General features: G+C 54.6%; 1 pseudogene; it reads right to left on the bottom strand.

Annotated features, from left to right (window-relative positions):
* Positions 1 to 22,808: 22,808 nt before the first annotated feature.
* On the bottom strand, positions 22,809 to 22,901 carry LOC116876114 (annotated as a pseudogene).
* Positions 22,902 to 23,253: the final 352 nt, after the last annotated feature.

Below are 23,253 nucleotides of genomic sequence, written 5' to 3'. Positions count from 1 at the left end.
CACCGCACCAGTGCTTGGGCGAAATAAAAAATAGATATACTTGCTGAATCCTTCCTTTTGGATGGCGTGCCCACAGAGGGTTATTTCTGTAAAACATTCAAGAAAATTGCAATGGATTCTTATAGCATGAAATATCCTAGTAGTGTCAAGCGTCCATGTTCTTAATTCTCTTTGAATTCCAGAAATACCCACAAAGGAGCGTAATATTTGACATAGATGCGCACACTGTAGGTGAGGAACATTTTATTCTACTAAATAGTCCATGCAACTCTTAATTTGTATACATGTAGATCTAGATGTAATATATGAGAAATTTGATAGTGAATCTTTCTTTTTAAATCTATTTTTTAAGATTTTATTTATTTGACAGACAGAGATCACAAGCAGGCAGAGAGGCAGACAGAGAGAGAGGGGGAAGCAGGCTCCCTGCTGAGCAGAGAGCCCAACGTTGGGCTCGATGTGGGGCTCGATCCCAGGATCCTGAGATCGTGACCTGAGCCAAAGGCAAAGGCTTAACCCACTGAGCCACCGAGGCTCCCTGATAGTGAATCTTTATATTGGCAGTATGATAGGCACTGAATGTTGGAATTATGGAAGCATTTTATAAACGTATCTCATCATATTTCATCATAGTTACAAAATTTTTCATTAAAGTGTGGGTTTACTTCAATAATTTTAATGTATTATTTTGATGATCATTAAGTATAATTTGTATTTTGCCTTTCAGTTGTGATAGTTACACTAGAATATTTTAGTCCCATAAATATCCAGCCGTATAAAAACCATGGCTTTACACCCACGTTTAAACTTTGCTGTTACAAAGGTCGAGGAAGGCAAGAAGAACATATCGTACTTAGCAGTTTGGCGTCTTGGTTTGTGGGCCTGCACTGTCCCCTCAACCCCACACATTTTAGGGGTGGCAGGTTTCATTGCTCCCCTCTTCCTGCTGGACTCAGCAGTGTGACCCACAAAGGCCTCCACAGCCCAGCCGCCATCAACTTCTCTAGCCTTGTCTCCCGATGTCTTCAGGCGGCCCGGATGTGGGAGTTCCCGGGAGAACCTTCCGTGCCTGCCCAGTGTCTGGGGTGACCTCTCCTTGCCTTGCCATTGTTTCAGTGGGAAAATACCAACTCATACTTCCAGTCTGAGTCCACATGTGCCCTCCCCTGGCCCCAACTGGCACACAGGTGTCCTTCTGGGTTCCCCACTGTTTGGAAGGTGCCTGGTGAAGCAGTTCTTTCTGGGGTGGGGCTCGCAGGCTGCCTCCTCATGGACCCGGACCCTCCTGCGGGCAGGGAGGGGTAAGAGCTGAGAGAGGAAGCAGGGGTTTCAGTGAAGGTGACAGATGCCATCTGTGGTGACCAGAGCTCAGTTCTGACCCTCAGCACCAGGACCACTGAGGTTTTGATACCTCCGAAGTCTGTAGAACCTGGGCCCTAAAGAAATGAAAAATTCTAGAACAAACTAGCTGCAACCTTGGTCTCTGCCCAGGTCTAAACCACCTAAGGAGACGCCAGAGAGCCAAATACTGTCTATGAGGAAGTTGGTGGGAACCCCCACCAGCCTCCCTGCCAGCCACCCCATAGCCATGGGGAGCCAGAGGGACAGGGGATGTGAGATGCCTGGAGGTAGCCAGAGTGGGTGGTGGGCTCAGGATGGCTGGAAGGAGGCAGAGGTCAACCACAGAACCCCACGGATATTTTCATCATCATCTCTGGCTCCCTTGATTGCAGAAATGGGGGGGCAAGTGGTGTATGAGGGGAGCCCTGCCTTCTGTCCCTTCAGAGGACAGCTTCAAGCGTGTGGGAGCCCCAGTGTTAATTGAGAACTTACTACGTGCCAGACATGTGCTGATGTGCATTACCTCACTTCCCTAGAAAACCACAGCCTGTCTGTCGGGGAGGCATTAGACAATGGCTCGTCCCATCCTCCCGTTGGACAGAAGAGGAAAACTGAGGCTCAGATATGGGTGGGGTGACTTGCCACAAGGTGAGTGACAGGCAGAGCCCAGACTGGGGTCTGAGTCTCTGGACTCCATGTCAGGGCTGCTCTTCCACTAACCCTGAGACCTTCAGGACAAGGACATTCTCTGCCCCGAGCCGATGGAGGCCACACCAATGAGGACACATCCCCAGGCCCCAGCAAGGTAACAGGCCCGGTGGGAGGGCTTCCTGATGCTGCCACCTTCTGCGCCCTACCCCAAGCATGGTCCACAATGCAGAGCGGCAAAGGAACTAGGAGCTGATTCTGCCTCAGTTTCCCCTTTCTCCCACCGGTTAGAGAGCATGGCCTCCCTGGGCCTTGCCCCCCGCTGACCTGGCTATCCCCTCTCTGGGTTTCCTGCTTCCTCCACCCAAAGGCCAGAACGGGAGTCTGAGACAACCCCCAGGACTGGAAAGGGTTTCTCCCTATTAATTTTTTTCATCCTCATCATGGTCATGCCTCACAGAGATGAAGAGAACATTTGGGTGCTTGCTCTGGGTGTGTCAGTCTGCTTATAAGCCAGCCCTATTATCTGTTCCACTTTTCAGCTGGGAAAACTGAGGTCAGAAAGTGTCAGGAAGGGGCTGACACCGCAGGCTGTGGGAAGGGTATAAAGACAAGCAGTTCTACCCTATCTCTAGTAACCCTGAGCCACGGCCCCTGGCTCTTCCCGCTTCCCTTGGAACACTTGAGAATCCTACCATGCCCCTTGCCCATGTCCTGCCCAGGTCCTAAGGCTGCAACTTGTGAACCAGAGCACCTGCTGGGAGGCGGGTGTACGCACGGACCCACCAGAGAGGGAGCTGGGTTTCCTCCTCTTTGCTTCTGCCCTCTGGCTCATCCTGCCCTTAGCCGTGCCCACGTGCTGTGAACGGCAGAAACTCTGTGATGGCCTCTGTTCATTCAGCCAGCAGACATGGACTCGAGCTCCCCTTGTGTGCCCCACACCATACTGGGCCCCAAGCAGACAGGGCCAGGCACAAACTCCACCCTCATGGGGCTCCCTGTCCAGTAGAGGTGACAGAGGGGAAACCAGTGCCCGCCAGTCATTCTACAGGTGATGAGCCCCGTGTGCCCGGTACTATGCTGGGCACTGAGGATCTGCACATGAACAGATCCCTCCCAGAAAAGGGAAACAGAAAATAATTAAAAGAAGTAAGCAAGTGATATGGCCTGTGGAAGGGCATGGGCTGTAAGAAAAGTAATGGGGGGGGTGGAGTAGAGAAAATGAATTGGGGCTGTGACAGCCTGGGGGCTCCAGGAGAGTAAAGAGGGGACCTCAGACATTGGAGGGAGAGGGGAGCAGAACTAGGGAGGTGGGATCACTTGAGTCCCTATGCTTCGTGGCAAAGAGTGGAACAGTGGGGCCTCCCAAAAGGAAATCTGACAGCCTCCTGTGTCAGAACCCACTGTCTCCGTGAGTCCCCAGAATGCACAGGAACCGGCCTGCGCCCACCCAGATGCGGAGGCGCCCATGGGTGCATGCCATTGAAAGGACACAAAGACTAAGCCACGGAGCCACAAGTGACAGAAAACTTCCATCAGGCAGCAGAAGTGGAACCAGCCTGGCTTGTCTCAACCTGAGTAAGCCCAAATAACTACAGCCTCCCCGTCATGAAGTGAAATGGGCTAGCTCAGAAGGCAGGGAGCTCCTCACCGGGACCTCAAAGGAAGCTTGACGGCCACTTGTGAAGAGGCTTTGCTGACTGATGCCATCTAGGGTTACTGGGGTCCTGTGAAGTTGGGGAAGCCCCTGAAGAACTGGAAGGAGGAATGGCGGAGCCCAAAGTGCTTTGGACTTCCTTAGAGGGCAATGGGGAGCCATGGAGGGTGTTGGAGCAGCAGAGAGATACAGAAAAAGCTGGGGCTCAGGAAGATGAATCAGACAGCAGCCCTGCGCTGGACTGGATTGGAATAAGGAGGGATGTGGAGCACAGGAGACCAAGGACTACACCAGCCAAACGCCCCGGTGGGTGTCTATGTGTGTGAACACATGTATGAAGTGTGTGAGAGCAGAAATCTCCAATGATTAGACAACCATCAGTTGTGAGGGTGTTGATTGGCCTCCAGTATCAGAGCAAGGGCAAGCCTCAATGATCCTTCAGCCCTGTTTCCTAAGGTTTAGTCACATGCACAGGTATATGTGGATGTATGTGCACACACAGTACACACGAGTATACAGTTGGCCCCTAATAACACAGGTTTGAACTGCATCAGTCTGCTTACACACAGATTTTTAAATATAGTACAGTACCATAAATAGATTTTCTCCTCTTTTTTTTTTTTGAAGATTTTATTTATTTATTTGAAACAGAGAGAGAGAGAAAACAAAGAGGGGGAGAGAGATGCAGACTCCCCACTGAGCAGGGAGTCCAATGTGGGACTCAATCCCAGGACCCTGGGATCATGACCTGAGCTGAAGGCAGAGGCTTAACCCATGAGCCACTCAGGCACCCCCCACCTATTATTTTCTAGATAACATTTTCTTTTCTGTAGCTTACTTTATTATATGAATAGAGCGTGTAACACATACGGCATATAAAATGTGTATTAACTGTTTCTGTTATCAGTAAAGCCTCTGGGCAACAGTAGAGTATCAATAGTTAAGTCCTGGGGGAATCAAAACTTATACACAGATTTTTTTACTGAGTTGGGGGGGGGTGGGATGGGTGGATGGGTGCCCTTAATCCCCGGTGCTGTTCAAGGGTCAATTAATATGTCGTTTGGCACCCTTTATTTATGGGTTGTTCTCCGTACGGTTGACAAGAATGCATGCTGTACTGGTGTCAGCGTTGGGGTGGCTTCACGTGCCTCTGTTTGGGGTGTAGCTGGGGAGTTAAAGATGTGCATGCCCTTATGGGAATCTGTGGGAAGGGAAGTTCAGGAATTCTGCTGTCACAGGTATGACACACAGGCATGTATGTGGGTATATACGGGTAAAGGGAAGGGGTCGGGATGTCTAGTCTTATGAGTAAATTTGTCTCACTCAGGCTCTGCTAGAGGACTAATCTGGTGTGTGGCTCCAGGTGAGAATCTGATTTCCATTCGGGCTGGGGATACCCCTATTGAGGATTGCTATGGGCTGGGGGCTTTCCTGCATGGCAGCCCATAGATCTGTCCTATAGCCCTGCACTGTACAGACTACTGTTCCTGGGGTACCTGGGTGGCTCAGTCGTTAAGTGTCTGCTTTCAGCTCAGGTCATGATCCCAGAGTCCTGGGATCGAACCCTGCGTCAGGCAACCCCGCTCAGCGGGCCTATTTCTCCTTCTTCCTCTGCCTGCTGCTCCCCCAGATGTGCTCTTGTACTCTCTCTCTCTCTTTCTCTCTCTGTCAAATAAATAAATAAAATCTTAAAAAAAATTTTTTTCCTTTAAAAAAAAAAAAAAAGGCTACTGTTCCCATTTTAACAGGTGGGAAAGCCCAGGACCCAGGAACCTGGCCCAAAGTCACAGTACGATCCAAAGCTGAAGCAGAACCCAGGCTTTCTGACTCTGGGACCAGCTCTCCTGCCTCAGTGGCCACCTCCACCATCTGGAGAGGTGAGTCACCAGAAGACAGTTGTGGGTGACAGTGTTCCCTTCAAGCATCTCCTCCCAGGCACCCATACGTCTTCGGGACCCCAGGTAAGTGCACCTGCCTAAGTTCTCTGCCCCCATCCCTGCCCTCACCCTGACCCCCTCCTGCCACTCCCAGGCTCATCAGGCCCCCTTGCCCCCCAGATCCACATCCCTGCAACTGCCCAGCAGTGTCAGAACAGCTCACTGGCCCAGCGCATTATCCATATGTTTTCACCCCCAGCTGGGCGCTGGGTTACTGTTCTGGCGCAGGAGGGTGAGGGGGCGGCTTGTGGGCGTAGCGACGCCGGGCTGTCTGCTCCTTCTCTGCTTGTTATTACCTCTCCTCCAGGCTCCCATTAGCCAGCCTGCCCCAGAGGCCTGCGCAGGCTCCCTGCTGCTCGGCACCTTTGTTCCTTAATTATCACTGGGGAGACCCACTCACCTGCCTGCCACTTTCTAAGGAGCTCTCTGGCTCCCCTTCCCCACCCTGAACCCCCAACACCTAAGCCCCTTCACCTCCTGGGGCAGGGGCTGGTGTCTAGCTGCGGCTGGCCCCAGGCTTAGGCAGGCTCCTGGCCAATCCGGCCCCTTAGAAAAGCCCTTTCTTTTTGTCGCCTCCTTGGAGAACCCCGCCCAGATTGATGCCCTCTTGGATCTCAGGGCTGGAAGGGACTTTAAACTACCATGTGGTTCGGCACCTGCCTCCCCACTTACTGCCTGGATTGGGCCACCTACAGAAGGCACTCAGTGAGTATTCAGTGAGAGTGTGATTAACTTCTGTAGCCTCGACTTGAATGCCTCCCCAGTGGGCAGCTCACTCCCTCCCCAGGCAGTCAGTGGCACCTGGAGATGGCTGGGACTTTCAGAAAACCACTCGCCTACATCTCTCCCCAGGGCCCTTGGATTTTCACGGCCTTTCCTCCAGAGACCACCTTGCTGTGTTTCTGAGTCTGGGGCTCCATCCTGTCCTTCCTGCTGGAGGCTCACCGATGCCACACCTCAGGCAGGAACCCCCAGTGTGAGACTGTCCCAGCAGCACGCGATGCTCTTGTCAGACATGGAGCCTCAGCCTTGGCCTAGCCTGGCTCCAGCCCCTGGCTTGCCTCCCGTCTTAGGCCTCTGGCTGCTCTTCTTGGGCGGAAGGTAAGGGGGAGGAGGCGCTGGGGTGAGAAGCCACAGGCCAAACAAGCTCTGACCGCCTGACAACAACCTCGGAGGAGGGCGCTTGCTGCACACACAAGCCAGGGCTGGGGAGGGAAGGCCTCAGGGGGTCGGGGCTGGAGACAGGAATCTCCCCTCCCCAGCCAGCCTGCCGCCCTGCCTCCCGACCCTTGCACAACTCCCTGCCTCAGTGCACTGTGGGTATGAGGGGGTCAGAGACGGAACTTCCAGAGGCAGGAGCCGGGGGCGAGCTGACCCGCGGGACAGTGCCTGCCCCAGACTGCTAGGGTACAGCGCTTCTCTCCAAGGGTGCAGGAGGGGTTGCCAAAGCCTATGGTGCCCCCAATCCCCTGACCCACAGTGGCCCATGGGAGGGAGACAGTCCAGACAAAGGAACCCAGTGTGGACAAAGGGTCTCGGACCCTGGGCCGGCCTCATTTCCACTGCCCTGCTTGGGGGCCATTCCTCTCCTGCTCCCTCCCGCCACCACCATTTTCCACACCCGCTTTGATTCAGTTGGAGACTGACCGAGGCTGACTTCCTTTTGATCTCCATCTTTGTGGTCTCTCAGTGTGTCTTGGTCTTCTTGGAGACTGGGGGCCCCTCAAGGGCAGGGGCGTGTCCCTTCCTGAGTCTGGGGGTTCGGGGGGAACGGGGTCATGTCTCTGTCCATCTGGGCCCATGGGGAGGGTGGAGACTAGAGCCCGGCCGCAGCCTGGTGTTGGTTCTGAGTGCCTCACGTCCCAGGAGTGCCCCAGCGAGGCCAGGAAGGCGCCTGGCGCATGTCAGAAGGCCCTCTGGACGCACACCAGCTGGGGGTGGAGGAGTCGGGTCGGGAGGCCACCTCCAGCCACCAGACTGTGACCTCAGCCAGGCCGCCCCGTGCTGCTCTCCGGATCTGACTCAGGCCCTTCCCAGTGCTGCTGGGCGTCCATCCCCAGGGTCAGCCCCCAGGAGGTCCACCACATTCCTCAGGCCCCACCCAGACAGAGGCCGCCCCCCCACCCCACTTGGGCACCCAGGAGCTCTGGAAGGACTTGAGGGGTCAGTAGAGGGCAAAGGTCACCTGATGAGCCATTGCCTTTACCTCCTCATCCCTTCTGTCCTCAGTCAGTGTCTCCAGACCTGAAATTTCTGTCTAGGTGTTGGTGTGGGCCCTGGTCAGGAGCCCCTGACCCACAGGTACCCCGCACCAGGCTGAGAAGGAAAGGAATCCCCACGAGGCAAACAAGGCTGTTCTATGATAATCACTTCCTTAGGGGGCTCTCAAGTCACCCCTAGGACCTTCTCATTATGAGACAATAAATGAAGGCAACTTCTGTAGAAGTTTCCTGAAGCTCATGTCCGTTGTGCAGGAGAGGCTGTGGGGCTGCGGGGCCTCAAGATCCTGGAGGCGAAGGATGAGAGATGACGGACTGATTAGCCCTCAGCCCCTCAGCCAGACGGATCTTGATAAATGTAAATCAGAACATGTCCATCCCCTGCCTCAACCGCCCTTGCCCCAAGGGCCTCACACCTCACTCAAAATAATCTAGAAACTCTACACACCCTACACCATCTGGACTCTGCCTACCTTTCATGCCTCATCATCTCCTACTTTCCCCCTCATTCATTGCATCCGAGGCTAACCAGCCTTCTTGCTATTTCTCACATATGCCAGGCCAGCTCCTACCCCAGGGCTTTTGCACTTATACTTCCTTCCAACTAGAATGCTCTTTCCTATACTTGTCCTTGTTTTAGTCATTCAGAGCTCAAGATGTCTCTTCTTAGAGGTGCTCTAAATGACCTGATCTAAAATAGTTCCTCTCTATCCCTACAATGCTGCCTTATTCTTCCTCACAGCACTGTCACTACCCAAAATGAGTTTCTCTTTCATTCCTTGGTTATTGTCTGTCTCCCCCACAAGAACGTAAGCTCTCCGAGAACAGAGCTATATCCTTGGGGCCCAGCACAGGCCTGGCATGGTGGGTGCTTAAGAGATACCTTTTGAATCGGTGAGCGGCCTGAGGAAGGAGAGAGACAGAGGAGAGCCCAAGGGCTGGTGGGGTGGGTACAAACAAAGGCAAGAGAGCTGGTCCTTTGGTTCCCAGGCCTCAGCGGGCATGCCGTGGGCTGAGGTAGGATGACAGTGGGAGACGGTAAGGGAGTCTTCCAGTCAGCATCTTTCCAGACACCCCCCAGGCTCCACTCTAAGGGCCAGTGGGGAGGCTAAGGAAGGAGGTCCCACAGGCCGCGTTCTCTGGGTGTCTCCAGTCTGGAAGGGACAGGCAGAGTGCTTAGAGTTCAGTCCTGTTCGCTGAGCTTGTAGCCATGGCCCTTTCTGCTTGACCCATGGTTCCAGGCCTTAGCACGTCCCAAACCTGATGCCTCATCCTTCCTCCTTCCTGGACAGCAAGGCTCACAGGCCTAGTGTCACTGCTGTCCCCTTTTCACTCACCCCTGCCCTCCAGACCTCTCCTCGGGTGACGGTAGACTGATCACCACAAGTGTTGTTGTCTCCATCAACCCGCTGAGGAGGCTTCACCATCACTGGCCCCAGACACTCCCGGCCCCAGAAGCAAACTCCACCAAGGGGTTGGGGAGGGTGGGGAGAGGAGGAGGGGACCTGCAGATTCTGATCCCCATGCCCTGGCAGAAACTGGGTTGTGCCAGCAAGTTCAGGGGCTCTGGACTTCAGCAGACTTCGGTTGTCTCATTCTCTCCTCAGTTCCATGATCTTGGGGAAGTCACTTCCCCTCTCCAAGTGTCTGTTCCCCCACCCATAAAATGGAGACAGTGCATATCTTACTGGGTTTCTTGGAGGTTAAGTGGGAACACATAATAAGCACCTGGCAAAAATCTGGACCACAGTTAGTGCTTAATCAATGGATGGCCCATCCCTTCCCTTTCAAACTCCATTCTCTTGCTCAAGAACCTGCTGTAGCTCCCTATTTCCTGCAGTGTCTGGTGGAAATGCCTCTACTCGGCACTCAAGGATCTCCATGGCTGGTCTGAGCATCTCGATCCAGTCTTTACTCCCGAGATTTCCCGTACATTCTCTCTCTACTCCTGTGTCCCCAGTGAGCACATCATGGTCAACCCCGTGCTGTGCCCTTGGTCCACATTGCCTTTCTTGTCTCCTCTGCCTATCATACTTTCCTTGCAAGGCCTCCTTCTCCAGGAAGGCCCCCTGAACTGCTCCTGCCCTGACCACTCTCTGTCTCACCAAACCCTGCTTTTGACTTAGGCTGGCATGAAAGCCACACTGTCAGAGTGGTCGGACGTTCCGGTGCTAAACACAGAGGAAAGGAGGACTCCATAAATATCTGTCTTTTGATTTGTTACAAAGCCATAAGTAGAGGAAGTCAGTATATGGTAAACTGAGGCATTGAGGGGTGAATTCTGGGAAGGTTGAATTTGTTGAGACTCTTGCCTGGGGCAGGAGCTAAGCTTCGTGCTTTATGTGTTATAACTTCATTCTCGCTACCCTGGGAGATAGTATTAGCCCCATTTCACAGATAGTAAGACTGGGGCTTAAAGAGGTTTAATGATTTGACCAAGGTCACTTGGCTAGAAACTGGCAGGGACAGGAGTTGATCTGAAGATGAGGGGGAATGTCCTGGAAGAGCTGCTTTCCAGAAGGGCAGTAGCCTGCTCAAATGCTCAGAGAAGGCTGAGCAAGGATGCTGAGGGAGAGAGTGGGCAGATGGATTGGAGGAGGCAGAGGGCCTCCTCCAATTTAAAGAGGAGGGAGAAGGGTCTGGAACCATCTCTCTGGCGGACTAGGGAAAGATTCAACACGACCCTCCTGGGGAAGTGGTTACAGCTCCGGAATGTTCCTTACCAGAAAGTGCCACAGCTAATCCCCTGAGTCCATAGCAACTCACATGCTCACCCTCCTGTCCCCAGGGCTCAGGGACAGAGGGGCAGAGAAGATGGCCCCTCCTTACAGAGGCAGAGATGTCAAGAGAGGCTGAGAGTGATGTCACCGGTGACCTCAGATTTCTCACCCATCTTCCCAGAAGCGTTTTCTTCAGGGTCACTTGTCCAAGTGACCGGCCCAAAGTCCTTATATCATAGACCCTGCCGCTGTCGCCCCAGCACTTGTCCTTGGTGTGGCCTCCGCAGGGGCTTGCCTGCCCCCAGCTCTCATTAGGGTGCCAGTCTTGAATCCTCCGATTGTCAGCACTTGGCACAGAGACCCTCACACTTCCCCAGCCCCCTGCTGACCAAGCCCTCGGTGCAGGCAGCCAGGCCCAGCTGGAATAACAGCTTCCCTCCCTCCCTCCCACAGACATGGGACTATTTATGGCTCACCAGGGCCTCACACCCATGAGCTCACTGGAGCCTTCCCCACCCGCTCTGGGAACCCAGCAGGGCAGGCATCACCAGGCCCATTTTGCAGATGGAGAAACTGAGGCTAAATGCCTTGCCCAGTGTTTTCCCCAGAGCCTGGCCTCCTGACTCCTTTGTCTAAAGCTCTTCTCAATTCCTCCAGGAGGGTGGCCCAAACAACCCTAAATTTGAAGTGGGGGAGTTTCGCCCCAGGGCCCCTGGGGGTGGAGGAGTGGGCTCTGATGAGTTAGCCAGTTCCAGGAGTGGGAAGGAGCCTCCAAGGCAGTGGGTGAGGAGGGCAGCAGTGGAAGAAAGTTTTCATGGCCTCAGTTATGGTAAGAGTCTGGCAGGGGCATCTGCAGGGCGGAGGTGGGGGCCTACGGTTCGGGCAAGCAGGCTGGGAGAGCGGTTGGGGTGTTGGCTTGCCAGGCTAAGGGCAGCGGAAAGGGATGATCCCCAGCCTCAGAGCTCCCTCCTGGACGACCAGATGCGGGTAGCTGTATGCTGGCTGCGCTGGAGGGATGCGGGGTCCACACCAGACGGAATTGCCTGTCCCCAGACTGCTCAGATAGAGTCCCTCTGCCACGTGGACAGAGTCTAGCCCAAGCTCTTCCTATCAACCCATGCGAGGACTCCGCCATCTCGAGCTTCCCACCTCCCCTTGCCTCCCATATTTGCTCTATCCCCAGGCCCTCCCAATTGTCCGCCCTCCAGGATGCACTCCCTCCCTGCTTGCTCGGTGTCCCTGCAGCCCTTTCCAGAAGCCTTCTCCGATCCCTCTTCAGACTGGGAACATGACTCTTCTCCCAGCCCAGGGAATGATTGTTTGAATTCTCCTTGTTCTTTGTCTCAGAGCCTGTGCATGGGAGGGTTCTGACTCCCCCAGAAGACTGGGGCACCCCTGGGGAATGCCACTGTGTCTCTCCCACAAACCACGCAGGTCTCCATCCCGGAGCCAGCCTTCTGCTTCCGCCGCGGCGGCCTCCGCCCATAGGGGGCGCCCAAACAGTGTTGCTGACTCAGGGCATCCTTGCGGCCCTGTGAATTACCTGCAGGAAAACGGGTCTGGGGTAGATGTCACGCATACCCCCAAAGCCCCGGCTTGCTTTTCAACTGACCTGTTCACTTCAAGGGAAGGGAGAGCTCCTAGGGAAGGAGAGAAGCCTTCTCGTTTGGGATGGGAGGCAGGGACCGGACAATGACCTCTATGGAAGGCTCTTTGACCTTCCAGGCTCGAGGAGGGTGAATGGCTTGGGGTGCTCACACAGCCTGCAGCGGACCCAGATGTCTTGCTTGGCCCTGCTCTGGAAGCCCCCAGGGCTCGCGGGCAGAGGCCCCAGCCAAGCAACCCCTGTTTCCTTCCCCAAGTCTCTCGGAAAGAGTGGTGAGTCAGTTGCGGCCGTGAACTCATCCGAAGCAGTAAAAATAGGAAAACAAACAGGCCTGTCCTCCAGGCAGAGGGAGGAGAGGGGAAGGGTGAGGGGGAAATGGATTTTTCCCCTGCCGGGCAGAGAGGACAGCCATCTTTTGAAGTCCTTGCGAGTGAGGCAGGCATCCTTACGGCCCCTGGAAGCTCGACCACATCAAAGCCACCCAAGAAAGGTGGTTTGAGTGGCATGCTGGCTCACACACAGTCACAGTCACACACGGTGACACAGCCGAGTCCCTGAGGGACACACAGCGACACACGCCCCCGGGGGTGCCTCTCCTAGCTGCACACACAACACACACCACCACAAGGGCCAGAGGCAGTGGCGCCCATCCCTGCGCACAACCACACGCCCGGAGACAACACCACGGGGTCCCACACAAGCACACACGCCCGCCACGACCATCGCTACCCAGAGGTGCACACGGGTCCCGCGGAGCAACCCGCAGCCACGCAGACAGCCACAGGCACACACCCAACGCCCGGCTGCTCTCCAAACCCATCCCCGAGAGCCCCACGGGGCATCACACAGCCAGCGCCCGGTTCTCTGCACAAGGTCACACTCACACACCACCGCACCGATGGGCACGCGCGGCCCCCCACCGCACAGCACCCACCCAGGGCCCGGGGCCACACCCCAGCCGCACGCAAGAGTCACAGACACGCAATCTCGGTTACCCACTAGTCACGTGCCAGCAGTCACAGCGGCCACAGCCCACGGGACGCACACCCTCACGGAGACCCTGTCCATCCCCGGAGCCTCTGGGGCCGAGACCTGCTGGGAACCAGCCCGGGGCTGCCATGGCGACGAATCTAGTTCAGGGCTGCCAGCTTAACCCTCTCCGCACTCCTGGATGCCCTTTCCCTGGCCACCGTCTGTTCGGAGCAACCCCCTGTTTGGCGTTTTCCAGGCTTTGCTGAGTCCCCACGCCTCCTGCCCCTGAGAAGCAGCCTCAGAGCTGACAGAATTCATTCAACATAGATCACTGTCCATTTAGTGAACATGCCATCCTTTGGCCCCACGTGCCAGCGGCTGCGCTAGGTGCTGGTGGATAGGGAGGCTCTTCTCAAATCAGACCACAATTTTTTGCCAGTGTGATTGTGACGCCCCCTCCCCATGGATCTAGCCCCAAACCCCAACTTGCTCTCACACCTTGACATCGCGGGGGCCCCTAGCAAGTTCAAGATGCTTCCGTTTCATTTGGGCAGCGGCCATTTCTAGGAGGATGACTAGGTCTCCCATAATTGACACACCCTCTGTAGGGGGCCCCGGGGGATACTCAGAAAGACGACCATGTGAGCTTCCCCTCTACATCTCTGGGGGAGTGAGTCCTGACAGAGAGCTGGGTTGGAAAACATCCTGCACCAGGGTCCAGAGAGCCGGGCTCCCGTCCAGTTCTGACATGTCATCTTGGGCCAGTCCCCTCCCGTCTCAGGCTCAGCTTCCCCCAGGCGGGGAGAAGGGAGCTGGGCTAAATCAGTTTCTCACAGGGGGTGCTTATATATGCAGATTTCCAGGCCCACTCCAGACCTTCTTCAGCCCAGAACTGGAGACCCCATGGCTCTGGGGACCTCTGAGGGGCCATCCAGCTGCAAGAAGGATGACAACTTTGAAAGGGAGCCCAGGGCTGCCTCAGAGGCTCCCGAGGGCTCCTCCAAGCCAGGGTGCCTGGCATTCAAGAGCCACCACGACCCTCCAGGAGATGTCACATCATCTGGCTGGTTTAGAGGCTTGGGCCAGTGAAGGGATTGTGGTTAGGGCAGGTAATGGCCAAATCAGAAGTTTTGGCCCTGTCCTTGGCTGAGGGTCGACTTCTAGGGTGGGACATACTGCTGGGGACTCTTGGTATCCTTTTCAGGACTAATGATGTCCAGGCTCTCTACGGATTAGGCCCCAAGTCTAGACCTTGGGACTCGCCTAAGACAGGGGCAGGCAGGGCAAGGTAGGAAGAGTCCGAGGGATGATCTCAAGTCCCTGGGGAGTCTGAATAGGAATTCTGCTTATTTTGACCAGTTTCCTCCACTGAGTCAGTCCGCTTCCTGGTTTCTGCTTCGCTCCTTTCCTGATGCTTATGGAATAGAATCACTGGCTGTCAGAATTGAAGGGACATTAGTGGGCACCTACCCCCAATCTCTAGGCCATGACAGGGCCCCTCAACCACATACATCATAAAAAAGCCACATTATGAGCTTTCCATGTGCTGGACACTCTGCTAGTCACACGTAGCACGCCACTGGATTCTCACAACAATTTTATGTGGTAGGTATTATTAACTCCACTTTACAGATGAGAAGAATGAGGCTCTGAAACTCGAAGCCACCTGTCCTGGTGGCAGATTGCCATCTGTCCCCGACCGAGCCCAGGGTCTCGGCCCCATCTCTGAGCGTCCCTGCACTTCTGCATGAATACCTCCAGCGATCGAGACTCTCAAACGCTTAGTGAGGACAAGCCGTCCATGCCCAGTGGAGTTAGCAGAGCTCCAGAGGGAGGGGACCTGCCCCCCTAGATCGTCTTATTCCAACCGAGGAGATGAGATATGAAATACACACTCTGTACAAGGTAAAAGGAATGGTGCCTAAGACAGAGGCGGAGGGTGTGCCCCTTTTGGAAAGCTCTAACTATTAAAAATGTCTTCCATATATTGCCCCTAAGTCTACCTTCCTCTAACTTACATTTGGGTCTCCCTATTCTGGCCTTAATAATCAACCACAACGAGTCTGAATCCCTTCATGCTCTTGTAATTCTCCGCTGCCCTCATTCTCTCCTGGTCTCAACTCCTGTCATTGTACCACTCCCCTGCAGAGATCGGGGTTTCACTCGGACCGCCTTCCCACACCTGAGCAGAAGCCTCACCAGGCCATGCAACAGCCAGTTGCTAACAGCTCTGTCTCTGTCTCCTCCTTCGCCCATTCAGAGACAGCTGGGCTGCTCTGGAAAAACCCAGAGAACCTCAGAGTCAGGAAGCTGGGGCTCCGATCCCAGCTCAGCCCCTTATGGGTTGTGCAATGTTGGGCAAGGCGCTGAGCTGCTCCAAGGATTGGTTTCTTCATCTGTGAAATGGGGACAGTAATACTTGCCCCACCTGGCCGGGTGGTGAGGATTAGCTGATATCCCCAGCGTGAAAGTGTTCCATGTGCTGCTGAGGGGGGCAGACCCTCACCAGCATCCCTGGACTTAAGAAGAGCAGAGGGTGGCTTCGGGATTAGCTGGAGAATGAAGGCTGCCCCGAACTCCTCGGTATTCAGGGCGTGAGGCAGGCGGGTTGTCTGCCCCGCAGATTTCTGTCCTGGGAGTGACACCTCCAGCCGCACCCAATTCCTCTGGGAATCACAGCTTTTTCATCAGATTGGCTGTGGTACCCTCCAGGGAGATGAAGTGATGGGGACAAGCATATTCCTTGTGGCTGAGTCAAAGGATCCCAGAGCAAGAAGGAGAGCAAACAAATTAAGAGTCCCATGCTCTACCGACTGAGCTAGCCGGGCGCTGGGGAGCAAACAAATTAAAACACGTACTACGTGTCAGCCACTTAGAGTAATTTGCTAAATCTTCACAGTCCTGTGAAAATGGGCTTCTTGGGATGTCCATTTTCAGGGATGAGGAAACTGAGGCACAGGGAAGTTTTATCTGCGCGTGTCAGGAAGGTGTGGAGGTGGGGTTAGAATTCAGACCTGCTTGGCTGCTGAGCTAGTGTGCTTCCCATAGCACCTGGCTGGGTAGTGGTGAGGGCCAGGATGTAAGAGATGGTACAACCCACTGAGGGGCAGTGGGAGGGCAGGGAGGAGGAAGAGGCCCTTTGGTAACACTTAACCTCCTGTATGTCACCCTATGGCCTCCTATAAGCCCCCCGCCCCTGGGATTTCTCATAAGGGCAAACACAGGTATGCCATTCCACTCATTTTCATTAATTCACTCATTCATTCATTCATTCACTGCCTGTGCACTGAGCATGTGTTCCATACCTGGTCTTGCGCTGGACGCTGGAGGGGAGGGGAGGAGGAAGAGGGAGAAGCAGACTCCCCGCTGAGCAGGGAGACCAATGCAGGACTCGATCCCAGGACCCCGGCACCATGACCTGAGCTGAAGGCAGACGCTTAACTGACTGAGCCACCCAGGGGCCCCTATGCAATTTTCCCACAATTTTGTACACATAAATTGCTAAATTCACTGTTGGGTGGGACCTAGGCTGATTCTCCAAAGGGCCCTGCACGGATCCTGTGCCTAATAGGTACTTAGAAAGAGAGTACAGACCCACAGGGAGGCTTAACGTGCTGGAAATAGGGCTGCATGGTCCAGCCAGACAGAAGGGGTATGGCCGCAGGTCTAGAGACATGAGCTCCCTTACTCGCTGAAGTTCTTGAGGGCCAAAAGACTTAGAGGCAGCTGGGCCATGAATATCTAGACAGTTAAGGGGGCAGCAGTTCCCTAAATGGAGTCCCAGACTTGAGAATTAGCTTCCCTTCCCCTCAGCCCAGCACCAAACCATAGGATAGTGCAAAGAGTGCTGACTAAGTCAGAGAGCCTGGACTGGAAATCCAGCTCTGTACTAGGCAGGCTTTTCCTGGTGAAGCACTTCATGCGTGTCTTTATCTGCAAAATGGGGCTAATAAACCGCCTACGTTGCAAGTTACTATGAGCCCCCAATGAAATCATATCTGTGAAAATGTTTTTAGGCATGTCACGTCCCCCATATACGTATACATGCCATATTACCCGGGTATGCTTCCTGCCCCATTTGCACACAGTTTTGCGAGCAGAGCTCAGAATAAAGCCTTACTCTGATTTAGAAAGTCCCCAGCCTCAGCTCCCCCAGGTCCTTCGGGCTTGTGATCTGGGTCTGAGCTGCGGGGTGATTCCAGGAGCAAGTTCCCCGAGTTGGAGGAAGCCCAGCTGGGGAGGTGGCATTCCAGGCGGCATGTCAGTGGGTGAGTCAGGGAGAGGGCGGCTCTCCCCCTCCCCTGGCTTTTGGCGCCTGGCCCAGCCTGGGTTGTTTTCATTTGCATACATCTGCATATATGCAAGTTTCACCAGTGCACTGGGCCAGGGCCCTGGGGAAAGACACCTGTGCAGGGGCAAGAAGGGAAACCAAAGTGGCTGGTTGCCTGCTGGAGCATCCAAACCTGGAATTTTGGTGCATGGTCCACCCGCCCATCAAATGCCTCAATCTCTGGACCAAACACCCAGCCCGGGAACTTCAGAGTCATTTTTGCCTCTGTTCTATTGTGCTACAATCACCAGGAGAGTTTCTCCTTGAGCCATGCTCTGACACTTGCCCTCCTTTCCACCAACAACCTCCTAACTGAGCTCTCTGCTTCCTGACTCTCCCCTTTCCAGGAAGCCTCTCAGCTCCCACCCTGGTCCTCCCCACTGCCCAAAGCCCCACTCTAATCTCCTGATTGGTGTCTGAGGCCCTCCACAGTGCAGAACCTGACTCTGTCTTAGATCCTTCCTCCCATTTTTCCCTTCCAACCAGATGGGTTTAGACCCGGAACACACCTTTTCTGTGCCTCAGTCTCCCCATCTGGAAGATGGGGGAAAATAACAGGACCCCCTTACAGGTTCTGAAGATTTCAATGAGGAAATGCACATGGGAGGCACGGCACACAAGCCCACAATAAATATTAACCATTGTAAATATTATTACTCCTCCTACACCCTTCCAGGGAGGGCATTCCTCTCCTGGGGTCCCTTCTGCCCCCTCAGCCCTTTCCCCTGCCCTTGCTGAGTGGCACTAGCCAGGTAAGACAACTCCGCAGCAGGTAAGAGGACAAGCTGCCCAGCATTCCAATTCTCACTTTTAGGCAAGTTACTCAATCTTTCTGTGCCTCAGTTTCCTTTTCTGTAAAGTGGAGATAATGTGGATACTTATGTCGTAAGTGTGATTGATGAGTGAAATGATGCATGTGAGGGCTTAGCACAGTGCCTGGAACACAGAACACACTTAGCAAGTGTTATCTATGTTCCCATTATTGTTGTGTTGACCCAAGACACAGGGCCTCAGATCACTGTTGCTCCCCTTATCCCCCAAAGGCTCCAGAAGCTTCCTCAGAGTTGTTTCCAGGAAGAGTGCCTCCATCGGGATCCTCCTGTGTTTATGAGAGCCTGAGAATCACTACCTGGCCCTCCTCCATGCAGGTTTCCTGTGGACAGAAAGTGAGGCCCCCAGCGCCCCATCAGGTTGGCTGGTAGTTGGTGTGTAGAGCTGAGTTTCCCCCTCCCTACTAGTTCTGGGGCACATTACCCCAGAATTTGGGCTGAGGAGGGCTTGTCTCCCCTAGAGATTGAGAGCCTCCTCCCCCTCCCCCCTCCCCCCTGCTAGCTTAGTGCCTCCACCTTTCATAGCTGAGTCTGGTGGGGGAGGGTTTGGAAGACAGGAGAAGAGTGGGGGTGGTACCCAGGTCCCTCTCACCCTCCCCCATTACCCTCCCCCTGCCTACCCTGCCAGGACACCAGGTCTGACACCTGCAGCTGGGAGCAGTGGTTCACGGAGGGAAAGTGGGGGATTTTTTTTTTTTGTACTTGTGATTATTTTTCTCATTTGGGCGTAGGTATGGGGGTGCAGGTGGCCCTGCAGTGCCCACGAGGCCATCCCGCTCTCCTCCCCGAGGCAATGTCGCCCTCACTCTCTCAGGCCCAGCCCAGCAGAGGGAAGGTTGTCCCCTCCATCTTGACTTCAGAGTCCCTGACGATTCAGGGACCCGACCTACTCTTTTCTTATGAAAGAGAAACAGTCTGGACCTCCAAAGTCTGGCAGGGAGTGAGAAAGTGAAACCAGCAACCCATCCCTACAGACCTTCCATAGAACAGAGGGAGTCACGGGAGAATGGAGGGTGTGTGTGTACCTGTGCGGCGGGTGTGTGCTGGGTGTTCTGTGTCGGTGTGCTATGGTTGTGTATATGCGGCAGGTGTGGTGTGGTTGCCTAGGGAGTGGGGCTGCGGCTGCTGGCTGTGTGTATGCTTGCCGTGGGCGCCTGAGTTCCGAGCTACGTTGTGGGTGCCTGTGCACACTGCCGCTCGGTTTCTGAGGGCTGGTTTGCACTTCCCCACTCCCGCCCCGTCCTACCGCCACCTTCGCCGGGACGGAGCGAGGGCGACCTCGGCGGAGCGCCCTAGTTTCCGGGCCCGGGTCTGGGAAACTCTGCAGCACTCGGCCGAGCTGCCTTCGTTCCGAGCGCGGGAATTCGTAGCAGCCGGGGCCTCCCGCGGGCTTTCCGCGATCCTCGGCATCTGGCGCTTAGTCCCGCCGTCCGTCTGCCCGGCTCAGGGCGCGGGCTCCTCGCCCAGGCCCGTCGCGTCTGGCGCTGGGACAGCGGGCCGGAACCCCGCGCTCGGGCCGCCACCCCCGCGCCCCCCACAGCGCCGCGTCCAGCTCCCTTGCAAGCGCCCAGCTCCAGCCTTGGGGGGAGGTGTGGAGGCGACGCGCAGGGCACCTTCCAGACCGCCCCATCTTTTGTTAACCCTCTTCTTTTTGGGGGGGGGGTTGGGGATTGTGGTATGTTCAAGAGTCGTCATAGTTTTGTTTTTATTATGTTTGGTGACTTCATATATACGTGCCGGTCATTTAAACGTCCGGGTCAATCCCAAATACAAGACTTTTCCTGGGCCGGAGGCTGGCATTGGAAAGAAAAGCAAAGACGAAGCGGGGAGAGTCTGGCTAGAGACCAAGCGGAATGATTCGTGGGTCCCGCCTGCCGAGCACTGTCGGGATCTCAAAGGGCAGACGCTGAGATCTCATCCTTCCCCTCCCCCTGAGAGCTTCTCCAAAGTTATCTGGAAAATGATAGTGGGGGGGAAGGTCAATCATAGAGAGAAAGTTCTTCGGGGAGCGTGCGGGTGAGAAGCGCAAACCCAAGTGTGTGGCCGGTGGGCGGTGACCTCAGCCGGCAGTCGGCAGCCCTGCTTGCGCCAGCGCTCATTATTTGATCAATCCGAAAGAAGAAAAGAGACACAATCATTCACAATTTCCAGACAAGGGGCACCTAGCTGGTTTAGTCCACGGAGCCTGCGACGGTCTATCTCAGAGATTGTGAGTTCGAGCCCTGCCGTGGGTGTAGAGATTATTTTAAAAATAAAATAAATAAAAATAAAAAATAATTAAAATAATTTTTAAATAATCACCTTTAAAAAAATGTGAGACAAGTAAAATCGGAGTGTGTGGCGAGGCACGCAGGCCTCTACCAACGGTGCCTTCCCCCGGACTTGCCAAAGGTGGGGGGGCTTTACCACCGCGCACACCGCGGCGGAGCAGAGGGACGAAATCCTCACCCATCCCGCATACACACCCCGCCAAACCAAATTGTTCACAAAGTTTCCACAAACCAGGTTACTACGAAAGCCCTGCCAAATCGCACCTAAATTCGGCTGAGAGTAGAGGAGACCTAATGAAGATTTCGTTTTTGAGACAGTGGGTGGGGTGCAGCGCGGAGGGCGCGGATAATCCCGCACTGGCCGCCCAGGGCCGAGGACTGGGGTCCAGTGGAATCTCTATTCCCTTGAGCAGGGTCCATACAGGTGCCGCGTGGAGTCTGCACCGGGTTAGACCCCAGTGCCGGGCTAGCTTCGTAGAAGCTGGCCGGGTACGGACTGCAGGGACTGTGTCAATAGTCCCCAGCACCCACCATGTGTTTCGGCTGTCCAATATGAACTGCCCCGGAGAGGCACTGGTTAGTATGGATTTTCCCGCTTCAGGAGAGAGTCCCTCAAGTAAGGTATACATCCCACCGCCAAGGGTATTTACGGATCCCGGTGGGATTGCGCTTTCCCGGAGACCCACAAAGAGCCTGCAAACCACCGCGAACTGCCCAGATCCCATCAGGTCGTCGCCGACACTTGGCTGTCTCTAGAGACCCCAGTGGCACAGTGTCCCTCATTCTGGACCCTGCTGTCCTTTCCTGTAGCTTCACTCCCGCGTCCCTGATCTCCAGGCTGGCCCCTTTTGCTAACGGAGAGGATCTGCGTTAGAAAGAACTGGGAGGGCCGCTTCTGGCTATTGTGACAAGCCAGAGGCTGAGAGGTATTGGTAGTGGCAGGAGAGTCCATTTTGTTTTGCCTGCCTGCCTTCCTCCTCCCCCTTCTTCTTGATTTTATTGTATTTGGGGGTTTCTGTTTTTGCAGTTCATTCTTAAGCAGACAACAAAGGCTTGGATGTGTTCAATGCAGCACCCTCCTGTCATCCTTTCTGGATACAATGCGTCTCAGAGACGGGCAATGACCAACCCAGGCTATCTCTGCCCTCCACTTTGTGAGCTGGGATGGCAACCCAGGCCTCAGACTTCCCAAGTCGGTCCTCCCCTCCCCTCCCCTCTTCTCAAACACACCCTTCTCAAATACAGCCCTTCCTAGTCCCAACACGCAGCCCCTTCTGCCTTTCCTGTCTCGCCCCAGACCCTCAGCTGGGGGCTGGTGGGCTATGATACAGCTTGGATGGGACCTGTCCTTGAAGAGTCTGCTTCTGAGGAGACAAAAGCATTTCTCAGCCAAGTGCCCCAGACCCACACCCTCTAGTCTGTGGAAGAAAGGAGCCCTGAAGAGGGAGGTGGAGATGGAAGGACATAGTTCCTCATTTGTAAACGGAGGATCATAATGGTACGTACCCTGTGGGTTCTTTGTGAAGATGCCCAGGACTTGAATGCTGTGTTTTGTACATTCCAAAGGGCTATAGGGTGTTTCCTACCCCTGCACAGGAATGAGGATCCTGCCTGAGTTCAGTGAAGCCCCTGGGAGTTTAGGAGAGGCTCTCATTATGGGTCTCCCGGGTTTGGAGGATGCCCAAAGTCAACTCCTACAGAGGCCTGCCAGAAAACCCACCCTTGCCTTTTTTTTTTTTTGGCTAGGTCCAGCACAGAAGGGACTCTGGGTACATGACAGAGCGACAAAGTGTCCTTCCTCTCATTCTTTCAGTTCCACCTCAAAAGTACGTCCTTTGTGGGGTGCCTGGGGGGCTCAGTTGGTTAAGCAGCTGCCTTTGGCTGGGGTCAGGATCCCCAGGTCCTGGGATGGCCTGCATCAGTCTCCCCACTCAGCGGGGAGTCTGCTTCTCCCTTTCCCTCTGCCCCTCCCCCTACTTGAACGCAGGGGCATGCGCACACACGCGCACACTCTCTCTCTTTGGTTTCTCTCTCAAATAAATAAATAAAATCTTAAAAAAAAAAGGTATCTCTTTTGTGTAACCTTCTCTGACAGCCAACTCCACCCAAGAAAGCATTCTCTTCCTTAGTTGTGCCCTGAGAGGCCGTCCTTGGAACTGTTGTGTGGCTGCCTCCTTCCAAAAGAAAGTGATGGTGGTAGATAGAAAGGTTTGGAAGGATATATCCTTGTACGTTCATAGCCTCAGCTCTAAGCTGACATGGTCGTGGCAGGGCTGGAGTAGGGTAAGAAAGGGGGAAAGTGGACCTACGTGAAAGTATCATTTTTCACTTGATACTACACTTGATCTTAGCCAAAAGGCCGAGAAGCAATGAAAGTAGCATTTTTCAACTGAGCAAACCCTCCCCCCTCCCAACAGCACCCTGTTGGATGAGAGGGACTAGGGGGACTAGGTTCTCCAGACACCCAAAGGAGGAGTCTTCCCTTCTCCTGAAGCGCCAAGGCTTCAGGGGCAAGAGCTCAGAGTCAAGTGCTTTCTTGCAAAAACTCATCTCCATTCCAGAGGACAGTCCAGTTTGAAGCCAACTCGCTAGTCTTCCCCTTGGGACACTGACTGGGGGGCTCAACCACCCTGGCACCCCCACCCTTTTGATCTCTCTTTCTCTGATCTTGACCATCTTCCAATGGCTTCTCTTCTCAGCCTCCCCCTTTGTCTGATCTTGGT

The sequence above is a fragment of the Lontra canadensis genome, unplaced genomic scaffold (assembly GCF_010015895.1).
Source record: "Lontra canadensis isolate GAN:19392208 unplaced genomic scaffold, GSC_riverotter_1.0 scaffold43, whole genome shotgun sequence".
In the NCBI taxonomy this organism is placed as follows: domain Eukaryota; kingdom Metazoa; phylum Chordata; class Mammalia; order Carnivora; family Mustelidae; genus Lontra; species Lontra canadensis.
This window is presented reverse-complemented; position numbering and strand designations above follow the sequence as displayed.